This window comes from Myotis myotis, unplaced genomic scaffold (genome assembly GCF_014108235.1).
Source record: "Myotis myotis isolate mMyoMyo1 unplaced genomic scaffold, mMyoMyo1.p scaffold_m19_p_2, whole genome shotgun sequence".
Taxonomy (NCBI): Eukaryota; Metazoa; Chordata; class Mammalia; order Chiroptera; family Vespertilionidae; genus Myotis; species Myotis myotis.
This window is the reverse complement of record NW_023416324.1, coordinates 170,813,036-170,825,721: the sequence shown is the minus strand read 5'-3', so window position 1 is coordinate 170,825,721 and position 12,686 is coordinate 170,813,036. Positions and strand designations below refer to the sequence as shown.

Below are 12,686 nucleotides of genomic sequence, written 5' to 3'. Positions count from 1 at the left end.
TGTAAATGGGCCTCTTCCCTGCCTTAAAATTTTGTCTCAAATCTTAAGGAGTGGCTGGGAGGTTTTTATTAATTAATTAATTAATTTGCTTATTTATTTATTTAATATTTTTATTGATTTCAGAGGGGCAAGGGAGAGAGAGAAACATTAATGATGAGAGAGAATCATTGATCAGCTGCCCTCTCCTGGGGGTCTAGCCCAAAACCTGGGATGTGTCCTGGCCTGGGAATTGAACCTCGACTCTCCAGTTCATAGGTCGATCCTCAACCACTGAGCAACACCAGCTGGGCTGGGGAGGTTTTTAATGGGTTCAAATTTATCTTTTGTATCTGCAACTTGAAATATCCTGTTCCCCTGAATTTGTGCTTGGGAGCTCCCTCAGTGCTCTCTGGTCAGTAGCTCCTTACTGCATGCTTATTTCCCCACGGGCGTCTTGCAGAGAAACTGGAGCCTGTGTTTCTAACAACTCCAAGGAAAACACTGCAGGTCACGTTTCCGGAACTGAGAATCTCAGGGGTCTCCCAAACGTCCATTTCTATTATCTCCTTTGGGCCTGGCATTTGCTTATAGCTGAAAAGGGAGCGTTTGTCTTGAGCATTCCTGTAAACTTGTGTGACTTGGCAGTTGGAAACTTGACAGTTACTGCTGACCTTCAACTGCAAGAGGGAGTAGTATATAGACATAACCTGTAGAACATCAGATTATTGCCCTGCAATTCCAGAGCCTTAATGTTTCTTTGTCTTGAGAATGACCTCACTGCTTTTTGAATTTGTAATGGAATGCACAGTCATTTACAAGTAATCACACAATGATCCCTTACACTTTGTACTGCCTTCCCTTTCTCCAGAGGGCTTTCACTCACATTATCTCATTTGATACTCATAACTGACCTGAGAGGTAGACAGAGGGTCTGTGTTAATCTCCAATTTTCAGGTGTAGAAACCAAGGTTTGCGAAAGCTTAAACTGTTATTTAGAGATCGTACAGCTACCAGAAGTGCACCTGGAATCTTGAACAGTCTAACTACTAAACTAGTGTTCTTTTGGGTACTTACTCTTGCTGTGACCTTGGAAATATACTTAATACCTCTGCTTGACAGTTTCCCTATAACTAAATTAGGTAGAAGACTCCCTCCAGGGGTAACGGCTAGAGGGATTAGATGAGACTATCTGGGAAAGCAGTTACTAACCCATAAAGCGTGCTTCCAATGTGAGGCATTGTCACTACTTGTACCTGAAATCCAAGTAGTGCCATGAACTGTGACAGAAAAGAAATCTTACCCCCTTTTGTGAAGACAGCACATTCTAGAATGATGCTGGGGTTGTCAGGGGTCACGAACAAACTCCCAGACCCTCGATGGGCAAGACTGTCCTTACTGTCCTGCCTGCAGGCCACGAGAGCACTTGAGTTGGGAAGACTCTATTTTTTATACAGAGCGCTCTCTCCATGTTCCTTGGAACAGTCTTGCATCTTGGAGACAGTTTTAGATCTGGCAGGACTGGAGAGCAGGAGTGGGGAGGTGGGAATGGGATCCCAAGCTTTGTCCATGGAGGACAGGAATGTGGCATGGTGATGAGGTAGAGGTAGATGAGGAACTGGCCTGGAAGACCTAACTTCTCCCATTTCTCAATGACTGGGATTTAGAAGGGTACATCTTGTGAATCCATAAGGCCAGCAGTATATATGTAGAACAGTAACACTTACTGGAAAACCCCAGAAGGATGGATTTCAAGTTGGCAACAGACGCATTAGAAGCTAGCAGTGTGATATGGTCAGGAAACAGCCAGAGTAACTGAGGGATAAGGCCTGGGATAGCTTCATAGGGAGCCAGATTTTGTTTCTATATAAGGAAGAACTTTTTATTGGAAAGACAGAATTTGCAGCTGCAGGAGGTGTTGTGTAGGAGATGTTCTCCACCTCACCAGAGATCACAGGGATTCATTAATGGGGGAGAAGGGCATCGGCTCAGTGGCCAATGGTCTTCTTCTTGTGAGATCCAAGGTCCACTGGTTGTCAGTGGTTAAGACATAAGAGGAAGAGAGGCACACATGCATTAAGGAACGAAGGACCCCTTTGTGGATGTGGAAACTGATCTCTAAATGCTATTTGCAAAATGGACGGTAGAGACTCTATCATTCTGGTTTTCATATCTATCCCTGTAGCTCTCTCCTTGGTCCTTGGTTTTTAGAATTCCCAGGCTATCCATGGGCAACTACTTTTCATGGAATATCTCGTTCATCTGCTAAAACATTCCTGTGGCAATATTGGAAGGGACTTTGAGATCCTCACAGGATGACAATCTTTCTATAAGAACCACTGGGTCTGATGGCTGGTCTAGTAACAAATGAAGGCCATCTCTTTACCCTCTTCAGGCCTGCCTCTGGGACCTCCTGGGAGTATGGCAGTGGTGAGACTTCTGTGCTGAGTTCTGGTTTTGGCATGTAGTGGAAGGTTCTCTGATCCTTTCCTTATCATTTCATAGTCACTTATGTTTGTGTCCATTTATTCAACATGGCGACAAATAAGAAATGTCTGCAAATTTTCAGGCACTTGAGGCATCCTTGCAAAAACAAGTAATCAACATAAATGTGTCAAGACTATTTGTCTAGACCAAGTAGAAGCTGCTTTCAGAACTCATAGTTGGACAATCTTGGGATAGCTACCCAGTTTGTAGGTGAAACCATATAAGCTACAAGAGGAGAACTGATTTGTCCCAGGTTTTAAGAAGTGACTGATCTGGATTTAGGGCTTGGGTCCTCTTGCTCCCTGACCAGTGCTGTTTATTGCTAGAAGATTCTCTTGGGATGAGAACAAGTAGCCTCATGGTGCAGGTCCAAAAGCTAGGAAGTGGGTGGTAATTCTGAAAAATGGCTCATCTGACCTATATAAGCCTTTACAACCAACAGCAGAACAAAATCACGCTAAGAAATAGAATCACTAGGAAGCTGAGATATGGATTCCTTTTGCTGAGCAGACCCCTCTTTACCCATCTCGTTATTTCCCCCAGCATCTCTTTTCTCTCTCCTTTCTCCTCCTCTAAATTAGTCTGGAGTTATTTTAGACCACATTCATTCCTGACTGACTTCACTGGTCCAATTTAGTCATTGAACACTACTCAGGAACTTCAGATTGGAATTAACCTTACAAGTTAAATGGGGCATTCCACACTCCTATTTCGAACTCCCCATCCCCCAAACCCTGAAAGTCTGGTTTTGTTCTGGGTCTTCCCACCTGGTATCTATCCTATGAAGAACTCATGCAAAACTAAGTTCCCAGGAGAATTCTCTGCCCAAGAGAGTCAGGGATTGGGCTCCAAGAGTGGGGATTGTTTTAGACTCACCTGTCATTAAAAAAACTGCAGATGGATTCTTGGTGACCTCTTCAGGTGAATCCCACCAGATACCTCCCCTTACCCTGAATTAACAGAGTGACTTCATAAATGTAGTTGTATTCTCCCATGACCCCATTCCTAAGGTGAGCTTATAGACTTTCAAACTAGTCCCTCCCTTGTTTGGGTGGTGGAGCATGTGGGACAGTTTAGACTCCACTTCTTTTGGGGTTAAACATTTACTCCGAGTAAGGAATTCTGTCTTAAGTGGGGCATGTTCTTCAAGTGCCAGAGGACAGAAGGGCGATTTTTCTGACATCCTCCAGCCTGCTTCCCCATATATGGAAATGTTTACCCACCACACTGATCTATTGGAAGAGAAGGAGGTGACTCAGGGTTTAGGAGAAGCAGGATTTGAATTCTTGTTTCCAGAAACCAAGTCTCTCCCCTCCCCCACTTCCCCCATCCCTCCCCTCCATTCCTTTGCCCCTTGTTCTGGAAGCAGAGAAGAGAATGTCTCAGTGCTGTTCCCCTCTGGCCTTGGGATCACCTCCTTGCAATAGGACTCTGGGTGTGTGAGAGGGAGTGAGAGCCAGCGGAGGGCCAGCTGCCTGACATCGCGTGAGTACATCATTATTGCCAGAGCAAATGGCATTTCTGCTCCCAGACCCTGGGTTTATAGCCCTGACAGCTGGCTTGCTTGCCGGGCGATGGGACTTGTTACTGGGAGCACTGTAGCTTTAATTTGGGGTGTGGACAGCTGCTTTCCCAGGGGAGTACTCCTCACAGTGGGATTTAGAACGAGGCTCTGCTTGAGAAAAAATTCTATTTGTGTATAGAAAATTTAGAGATATTTTTTCCCACCTGAGGCCTAGCTTGAATTGGGTAGAAAGATAATTTGGGAGTGATGTCTGTCTGATTGCTAGGGCTAAAGCAACAAGCCAGAAGGGATGTTTGGGGATGCGTGGGCAAGGATAGTTTTAGCTTGAAAAGCAGGGCTATGGTTGGACTTACTAGTATGTACTAGTGGCATCTGCACAGCATCCACAGTCTGAAAAATATCTGGTTTGCAGGACATTTGTGGGTTTTTTTTTCTCATTTTTTAAATTATTATTAATATATATATATATATATATATTATTGATTTTTTACAGAGAGGAAGGGAGAGAGATAGAGAGTTAGAAACATCGATGAGAGAGAAACATCGATCAGCTGCCTCCTGCACATCTCCTACTGGGGATGTGCCCACAACCAAGGTACATGCCCTTGACCGGAATCAAACCTGGGACCCTTCAGTCTGCAGGCCGACACTCTATCCACTGAGCCAAACCGGTTTCGGCGACATTTGTGTTTTTTACTTAATATATATTTTTATTGATTTCAGAGAGGATGGGAGTGGGAGAGAGAGATAGAAACATCAATGATGAGAGAGTATAATTGATGGGCTGCCTCCTGCCTGCCCCCTACTGGGGATCGAGCCCACAACCAGGGCATGTGCCCTTGACCAGAATAGAACCTGGGATCCTTCAGTCCACAGGCTGACGCTCTATCCACTGAGCCAAACCAGCTCGGGCCATTTGTGTGTTTTTTGATGGACTGTCAGAGATGGAAGGACACTTAGAGATTATTTAGTTGATCTGTCTCATTTTATAGCAGGACAATGGACATGGAGGCCCAAAGTGCGCAGCTCTTTTGCTGTGCAGGTACATGGTTAATTAGTTAGGATTAGAACACAGATCTTCTCACTCTGTTCATTCTTGCTTCCACTGTACGTAAGCTCTTCCTTCAGGCAAAGGCCGAGAACATGCCCATTTTGCAGCTGAGAATATTGAGATGCAGAGATGCCAGAATTGCCCACATTTACTGATCTAATTGGTGAGAAATAGAACACATTTTCCCAGTTCAGATATCTTTCAATCATGTTACATGGACTTAGATACCAGAATTTGTTTTGTATTTTACTCCCCTCTCCCACCTCTTTGGTTTCTACTTCTCTTTCCCTGCTTTTGATCATGTGAATGCTGTTTGAATGTGAACTGCTACCTTCTGATCTGCTTTGCTGCCTATATCTTTTTCTTTTCTGAAAGGGGATGATAGCTTTTCCAAAAGGCAGAACTAAATAGTGGAGCCCTTTATTTCAGTTTTATCTGTGTCAGTGGAAATTGTGAACGGGCCTTGAAAGAAGTCGAGCAGGGCTTTCCATCTAAGACTCTATTGCTATTCTTGAAGCTGCAAGAATTCTGGAGTGTTATTCCCTCACATTCAAAAGTGAGCTCTGATTCTGAATAGATTTTAAGCGCACGCGCGCGTGGACACACACACACACACACACACACACACACACACACACACACAGACTTTTAGCCTTCTTTGGTGCAGTGGCAGCATTCAACAGACCAAGAGGGCACCGCCCCAATACAGTGCACCAGATACCATAATGAGTAACTCTTTGTGGTCTGTTCAGTTTCCGATCAACTTAGGGTGGGGGTGGGGGCTTGCTCCAATGCAGGGAAGATGATGGAGATGTGTTTTGGGGAAACACTTTGATGCTAGTGGCATTGTGTGGCAGATTTTAATAGAGCAAGGAAAGTGCTCTGAGACCTCCCTTTGTTCTGGTCAGCGTTGAAAATAGGGAAAACAATTTTCTAAGCTGCTCTGAAGCTCTGGGGTGGCAGGACTTGAGCAGATCCCCCAGGTATCTATATGCAACCTGTCTTCTCCTGCATAGCCTGTGGCAGGGTGGGGATTGATGGCCTTGCTCACATGTGGAAGGAGGCTGCCTTAAAGCATTAAGGCTCGTGATGTTTTCCTGCTGTGGTGCTGATGGACAGGGGTACTACAAGGTTAGAGTCGGTAGTACCCATGTGAATGCTACTCCTATTAATAAGAACTGATATAAATTGCTTGCTTCCTGGTGCCAAGCTTGGTGCTAAGCACTTGACCTAAATCATATAGTCACTACTACAGCTACCTATGAGTATATACTTTACAAAAAGTTATTTTTAATTTTGGTAAAATACACATAGCATTTACATCTTAACCATTTGAAGTGTACAGCTCAGTAGTCTTAAGTCTGTCACCTGTTATGCAACCAATATCTCCAGAGCACTTTTCATCTTGCAAAACTCTGTATCCATTGAAACATTAACTCCTCATTCTCTCCTCCTGCCACTCCCTGACAGCCACTCTTCTACCTTCTCTTTCTCAGAGTTTGACTACGCTAGGTATCTCAAATAAGTGGAATCATATAGTGCTGATCCCTTAGTGAAATGGCTTACTTCACTCAGAATAATATCCTCAATGTTCATATTGTAGCATGTATCAGAATTTCCTTCTTTTTAAAGGACAGATGATATTCCCTTGTATGTATATACCTCGTTTTTTATACACTTAGGTACGGTATTTTTTTAACCTCTGTTATGAAGGAAGAACCTGAGGCTTCGAGGATTTAAGTAGATTGCCCAAGGTCATGCCCTCAGTAGTGGAACTGGGATTTGAACCCAGCAGTGTGGTCAGGAGGAAGCAGATAATGGGTTCTCAACTGGAGAGTGGCACCTTTTCACACATTGCTGTGACATTTTAATAGCCAGGTGTTCTAAACGAATCTCCCCAGGTATTTTCTGGTTTTGCATTGGCTTCTGGGAATCTGAGGACCAAATCTGAAACCTGCTTGTAACAAATAGCATGAGACTTATGGCTCCTATTTTTTGTCCCCTTTCTTCACCTTATTTTTCCATCTGCTTCTCTCATCCCATAGTTTTTTCACTTAAAAAAAAAGACATGGGCTATGTGTATCTTTTGTCAGGTACTTTATTTTTTATTTTTTTAAAAAATATATTTTATTGATTTTTCACAGAGAGGAAGGGAGAGAGACAGAAAGTTAGAAACATCGATGAGAGAGAAACATCGATCAGCTGCCTCCTGCACATCTCCCACTGGGGATGTGCCTGCAACCCAGGTACATGCCCTTGACCGGAATCGAACCTGGGACCTTTCAGTCCGCAGGCCGACGCTCTATCCACTGAGCCAAACCGGTTTCGGCCGTCAGGTACTTTAGATACTTTCTGAAGCGAGGTGAAATATGTAAACCAGAGATATGATATCAAGGAGTTTTGTAATTATGTCACAGGAACAGCTGATCTGAGGACAGAGACTGAAGATGTGCGTTTCTGACCTGGCTCTGCTACTCACTCAGTGTCTAACTCCAGCGGTGATGCTTGCCCCTTTCTGAGTCTCAGTTTTGCTACCTGGAAGGTGGGATTGTTGGCAATGACAGTGAACATTTCTTCTGTGCTGAGCTCTGTGCTGGGCACTCTACATGATTTATCTCTTTCAATTCTTCCAGCACTCCCACAAGACAGGTCCTGTCATCCCCATTTTGCTTGAGAAATTTAAGGTCTAGAGAAGTGGGCAAACTTGCCCACATGCCTACAGCTACAGAGTGCAAGCATTCATTATCCATGCCTGACTCCTAGCCCAGGGTGTTAGCCACAGGCCTGGGCTACTTGCCCTTCAGCAGTCTGTAAGATTTCTTTCATTCGTGGCATGCATTTGTCTAGTTTTATTAAATCTCTATTGGATTCCCACTTGTGTGCCTGTATTGTTCTGGGCACTGATCCAGCACTGAGTTTAGAATGAAGAAAAAGACACTAGAAACACTGATCCTGGGCACTTGCATTCCAGTAGGGGTATGTGGAGGAGGCAGATAATAAACAAACACATAAATAGGAGAGAATGATAAGGAACACTTAGGAGGATTCACCCTGGGTGCTTTGACTGAGGGAGTGGAGGAAGGGCTCTTGGAGGTGATTGTTTAAGCTGAGATCTGAGTGACAAGGAGCCAGATCAGTAAAAGTCAGGGGAATAGCATTGTAGGCAAAAGGCACGGTCAATGCAAAGATCGCAGAGTGAGAATGGTTTTGTGTTTGAGGAACCGAGGAGCCCAGTGAGCTAGGAGATAGTGGGCTACAGGAGGGAAAAGCTGAGATAAGAACGGAGAGGGGCTGGTAGGTGTTAGTAAGCTAGAATGGAGGTTGGGACCTGTGTTTAAGTGTGATGGAAGCATCTAATTATGTTTTACCAGTATCTTTCTGGCTGCTGTAAGGGGAAATGGATTTCATGGTGGGGGCAAGAGTAGAAGAAAGAAAGTTAGGAGGAGACTCTGGCAATCATCCAGTTATTTTTATTAGGGTGGTAGAAGTGGGGTCAGAGAGAAGGGGATGAGTTCATGTCATGTTTTGGGGGGATTGTCTTCAAGATGTCAAGGACAGTATCCTTCTGAGAAGTGTCAAGCTCAATGAGCAGGATTCTGGGATACCCTGATGGAGGTGAAAACATGTGCAGGGAGGGCCGCACAGACTTGAAGCTGATCCGGAATAAGGAGTCTGTGCTCCCTGCTTTGGTTTCTAACCTGGAGCGTCTGGCCAATGAATGGAGGGCAGTGGCTTCCTGCCTCTGACTTCCTGGCTGAGAGCTGCTGGAATGCCCCAAAATAAGCCCAGTAGAACAGGCCACTTCCTTTGCTCTCCCTGGGTATTTGTACAAAGCATTCTTTCCCACCAAGAATACGGGACATTCAGAGTGATGTTGACTTTATGGGCCATATTTAACTTAGTGTTTTTCCTTGATGTGTCGTCTGTTCTTGTAGAGATTTCTGCCTCCAGTGAACTCCCTGGTGAGGAGCCTTGGACCAACCAACCTGTAAGATGGGCCTAGAAGGCTTAGTAGGTGCCCAGAAGAACTAGGGCTTCAAAGCCCTACCTTGGCTTGAGGACCCCCATCCAAGGGCACCTCCCAGCCCTCCTCTTTCATTTACAAGTGAATTTACACTCGCTGGCCCCTGCCTGCTCCATGTAATTCCTTTTAATGTGCTGGGCTTTCCAGTAACTGCTCTCCCTTTCAGTGGATAAACTGGTCTCAGAGAAGTTAGGCGATTCAGTCAACGTAAGGTAGTGAGAATCCAAGATAGAGCCCTGTGTTCTGGCCACCATGTAACCTCATGCCCCTGGGTGTCTCTTATTAATCTTGTACTACATTCAGCCTAAGCCTGGAGATGCTCAGAGATTATAAATTAAATCATCTGAAATTCAATCCTTAGGCTTCTTCACTCACTCCTCTTCAAATAGTTTGCCATCTATAGATACCAGTTTTTTAAAGATTCTTCATTTCATCTCTTAAAAACAGTGTTTTGTTTTTACTCATTTGAATTTCTTTAAAATTTTTCTTTCATTCATTTAGTCAACAAACATTTATTGAGTTCTTACTGTATGCCAGTCATTGTGCTAGGTGCTGAGGATTGATTCAAAGATAATTTGGAGGCATTTGGAAGGGGAGTGGATAATTACAGCACAGAGAGATAAGTGCTGTAATAGAGGGATATATAAAGAACTAGAAATAGCACCATGAATAACATCTACGAACAAATTGCCTTCTTTTTTCCTTTTGGATTATTCCCTGTTGTATATTGCCCAAAGTGGGATTACTGGGTCATTTAAAAGATGAAAACAATTTGGCACAAAAGATGTAATGACTTGCCTGGGGAATACAGCTCAATTTTCAACAGGGGGAAAAAATTGTCGACAACTCCAGATTTAGATTTTCACCAGGAGGATGAGGCCAGTTTTCTCCTACCCCTATCAACACAGTGGCTTTCAGGGGGAGCACCCATTCTTAACATGTCAGCCTGCATGTAGAAACACAAATTTTTATATTTGATCTCATGAGTAAATTGTTAATCCTCACAAGGATCTAGCTATATAAGTTTGATCATTTTTGTTTTACAAATGAGGAAACTGTGCCTTTCTTAAAAGGATTTTCTAGTTAATTTGTGGAGATTCCAAGAATCAAATGCAGGTCTTTTGATTCTACAACTCCCATCCTGTTCTCTATGCTCTGCTTACCAACGAGGGGTACTTATGCTCCAGCTAGGGGATGGGATTTCTTTATTGACCTGTAGGGACTCTTCTCAAGAAGATCAGGATCTACAAAATAGGTATAGAAGTCCTAACTCCCAAAGTCATTGCCAGCGAACAGTGCCCCTCTGTCTTTTGACCTGGAAGGATCTGAAGGCCTGCTATTCTTTTTTTTTTTTTTTTTTTTTGAAGGCCTGCTATTCTTGATTTTGGTCCAGGTTCTGAAAAGTTACTACATGGCCTTAACACAGGAGCCCAGAATCCCAAGCTGAAACCATACCATAGTTCTGCTTTGAAACATTTATTATTTTCCTAATATATTTAGCTGTACATTTCTGACTCTATGTTTATTTTGTGATTTATAAATTTTCCTAGTATTTTTTTCATTAAATAGAAACTCTTGACCCTGGAATCCAGAGCCCATCATATCCAGACCATGAACTTCCTTGATGCTCTTGCTCACTCATCCCTAAGTCAGCCACATTCCCTGCCCTTCCTCACAATACCCTGCATTTTCTCACCATCATGCTTTAGCTCATGCTGTTCCTTTAGCCGGAGAGGACCTCTCCCACTTAAAAGATAGACACCCAGCTGCTCCTATACACTTCTGCACAGATCATACTTTCTGACTGAAGTAATGTCTGATCATCTGCTCCTCACTGTCCATACTCCCCACCATCCACAATCCCCCACACTGGAAGTGATCTGTCAGTTCTTTCATCTGCTAACTCACCGCGCAATGGGCTCTGAGGCAATAGAGAATCTCTATGGTGCTTATGAGCATAGGATCTGGATTCAAATTTTGGCTCTGATACTTCCAAGCTATGTGATCTATCAAGGTAGTTAACCTGATTGAGCCTAAGTTTTCTCATCTGTCAAATGGGTATAAATAATCACACCAAGTCATAGGATTATAATGAGGATTGTGTTGTTATCTGTGCTTCCTCTAAGGCACTTGCCATCTCCTACTCTGTTGATATTTTATCTCCTTCCAGACTGGGAGTTCCTGAAAGGCAGGAAGGGAATCACATCTTGCCTGTGTCTTTGACATATGGGATCTGCTGCAAAGGCTCCTTTAAAGGAAGGGATTCCACATAATTTAACTGGTGACATGAGTGCAGGCTCATTCCTAGTGGAAGGTTCCAGTCACACAGTGCCAGGCCTGGCTGGAAGCTTTGAGGTATGGAGCTTTGGACACATGCAGTACTTGGTGGATAGGCCTCTGGCTCCTGCCACTTCAGTGACAGGAAAGAGGCTAGAGCCTATGTTCAGCCGGTTCTTCCCATTTGCCAAGTTGGGCAGTGCTGGCATTTCCCTAAGCCTCAAGGTAGAGTGGAAATCCTGCTTGGAACATGATACTTAGTTTCTTTCCTGGGTCTTCCATGGGTGAGACTTCTAGAGGAGAGGAAAGGGTCCATGGAGTTGCAGGTTTGGGACATTTGGGATAACTCTGAGAGCCACCTACTCTTCTGACTTCTCTGTGGGTGGGGCCTTTCAGAGGAAGCTCCTTTAAAAACTTCTGCCATTGCTATGCTTGAGCGCTGACCATGGAAAGGCAATTCCATTCTTAAAAAGATAGTACTACCATTTAACTTTCTCCTGAGTCATTTCTCAAAGTGCCATATCCATGAGTCTCAAGATCCAAGTATTTTGGCCTGGCACACAGGTCCTCCATGTTCTGGCCGCAACATTCTTTTCCATCCTCATGTCCTGCTGCATCCCTCCATGTGCGCTGCCACTGGCCTCATCAGATTAGTCACTTTCCCCAAGAACTCCCTGAACTTGTCCTCCTTAAGGCCTTAGCACATCGTGTTCTCTGGGCCTATTTCCTCCCCCTCATACGTGGAAATCCTCTTGGGTGTTCAGGCTCAGTTTAGAAGTCATCTGCAGTGCTCTTCCAGACCCTCCAAACAACGTTGCATGTACTTGTGCTTTGCACAGTTTTCTTTTTGTTGTGTGTATTCAAACAGGTCTCCAGTTAGGTTATGAGCTCTTTGAGAGCGCAAAGCATGCCTAAGTGCCTACACCTGCTAGGTCCATGCACTCTGCCTTCCTAAGGACAAGAGGTGCTAGCAGGCGTCTGTTTTGTGCATCTCTGAATGTGGGGCACATGACATCCTGTTAGCTAACACTTGCATCTGAGTGGTGTTCAGAAGCACATACTATCGTTATTGGTGATTTGTTTCATCATGAGTCCAATTATTTGAATTCTTTCTTGGAATTGGCCTGATATCAACTCATTGGTAACCTTTCTCAGGCCTGTTGTCCCATATACTGGGCAGATGTCTGCTTAGAGCCTGGGCTCTAAGAACATAACAGGAAGGTAGAATTCAGGAGGGATCTATCTGCTTCTAATATTAACTTTTTTTTTGGGGGGGGGGGGGGTTGAAAGTTAAGCTTTTACTTTTTTATCCCAAAGCTCCTCCTCAAAATGTAAAAATAGCAGAA

At 44.0% G+C, this 12,686-nt stretch overlaps 1 protein-coding gene across 8 annotated transcripts in view; it reads left to right on the top strand.

Annotated features, from left to right (window-relative positions):
- LOC118675946 (LIM domain containing preferred translocation partner in lipoma) overlaps window positions 1-12,686 on the top strand; it is a 665,496-nt gene that overhangs the window by 58,707 nt on the left and 594,103 nt on the right. Inside the window, exon 1 of one of the 8 annotated variants that reach the window (XM_036348973.1) lies at window positions 3,782-3,948. The exons of 5 other annotated variants lie outside the window; for them this stretch is intronic. The gene's annotated coding sequence lies outside the window, so the exon portion shown is untranslated. Of the gene's footprint in view, window positions 1-3,781; window positions 3,949-12,686 lie in introns of those variants that run through there. 2 more of the 8 variants (XM_036348975.1, XM_036348967.1) reach the window with 2 other exon arrangements.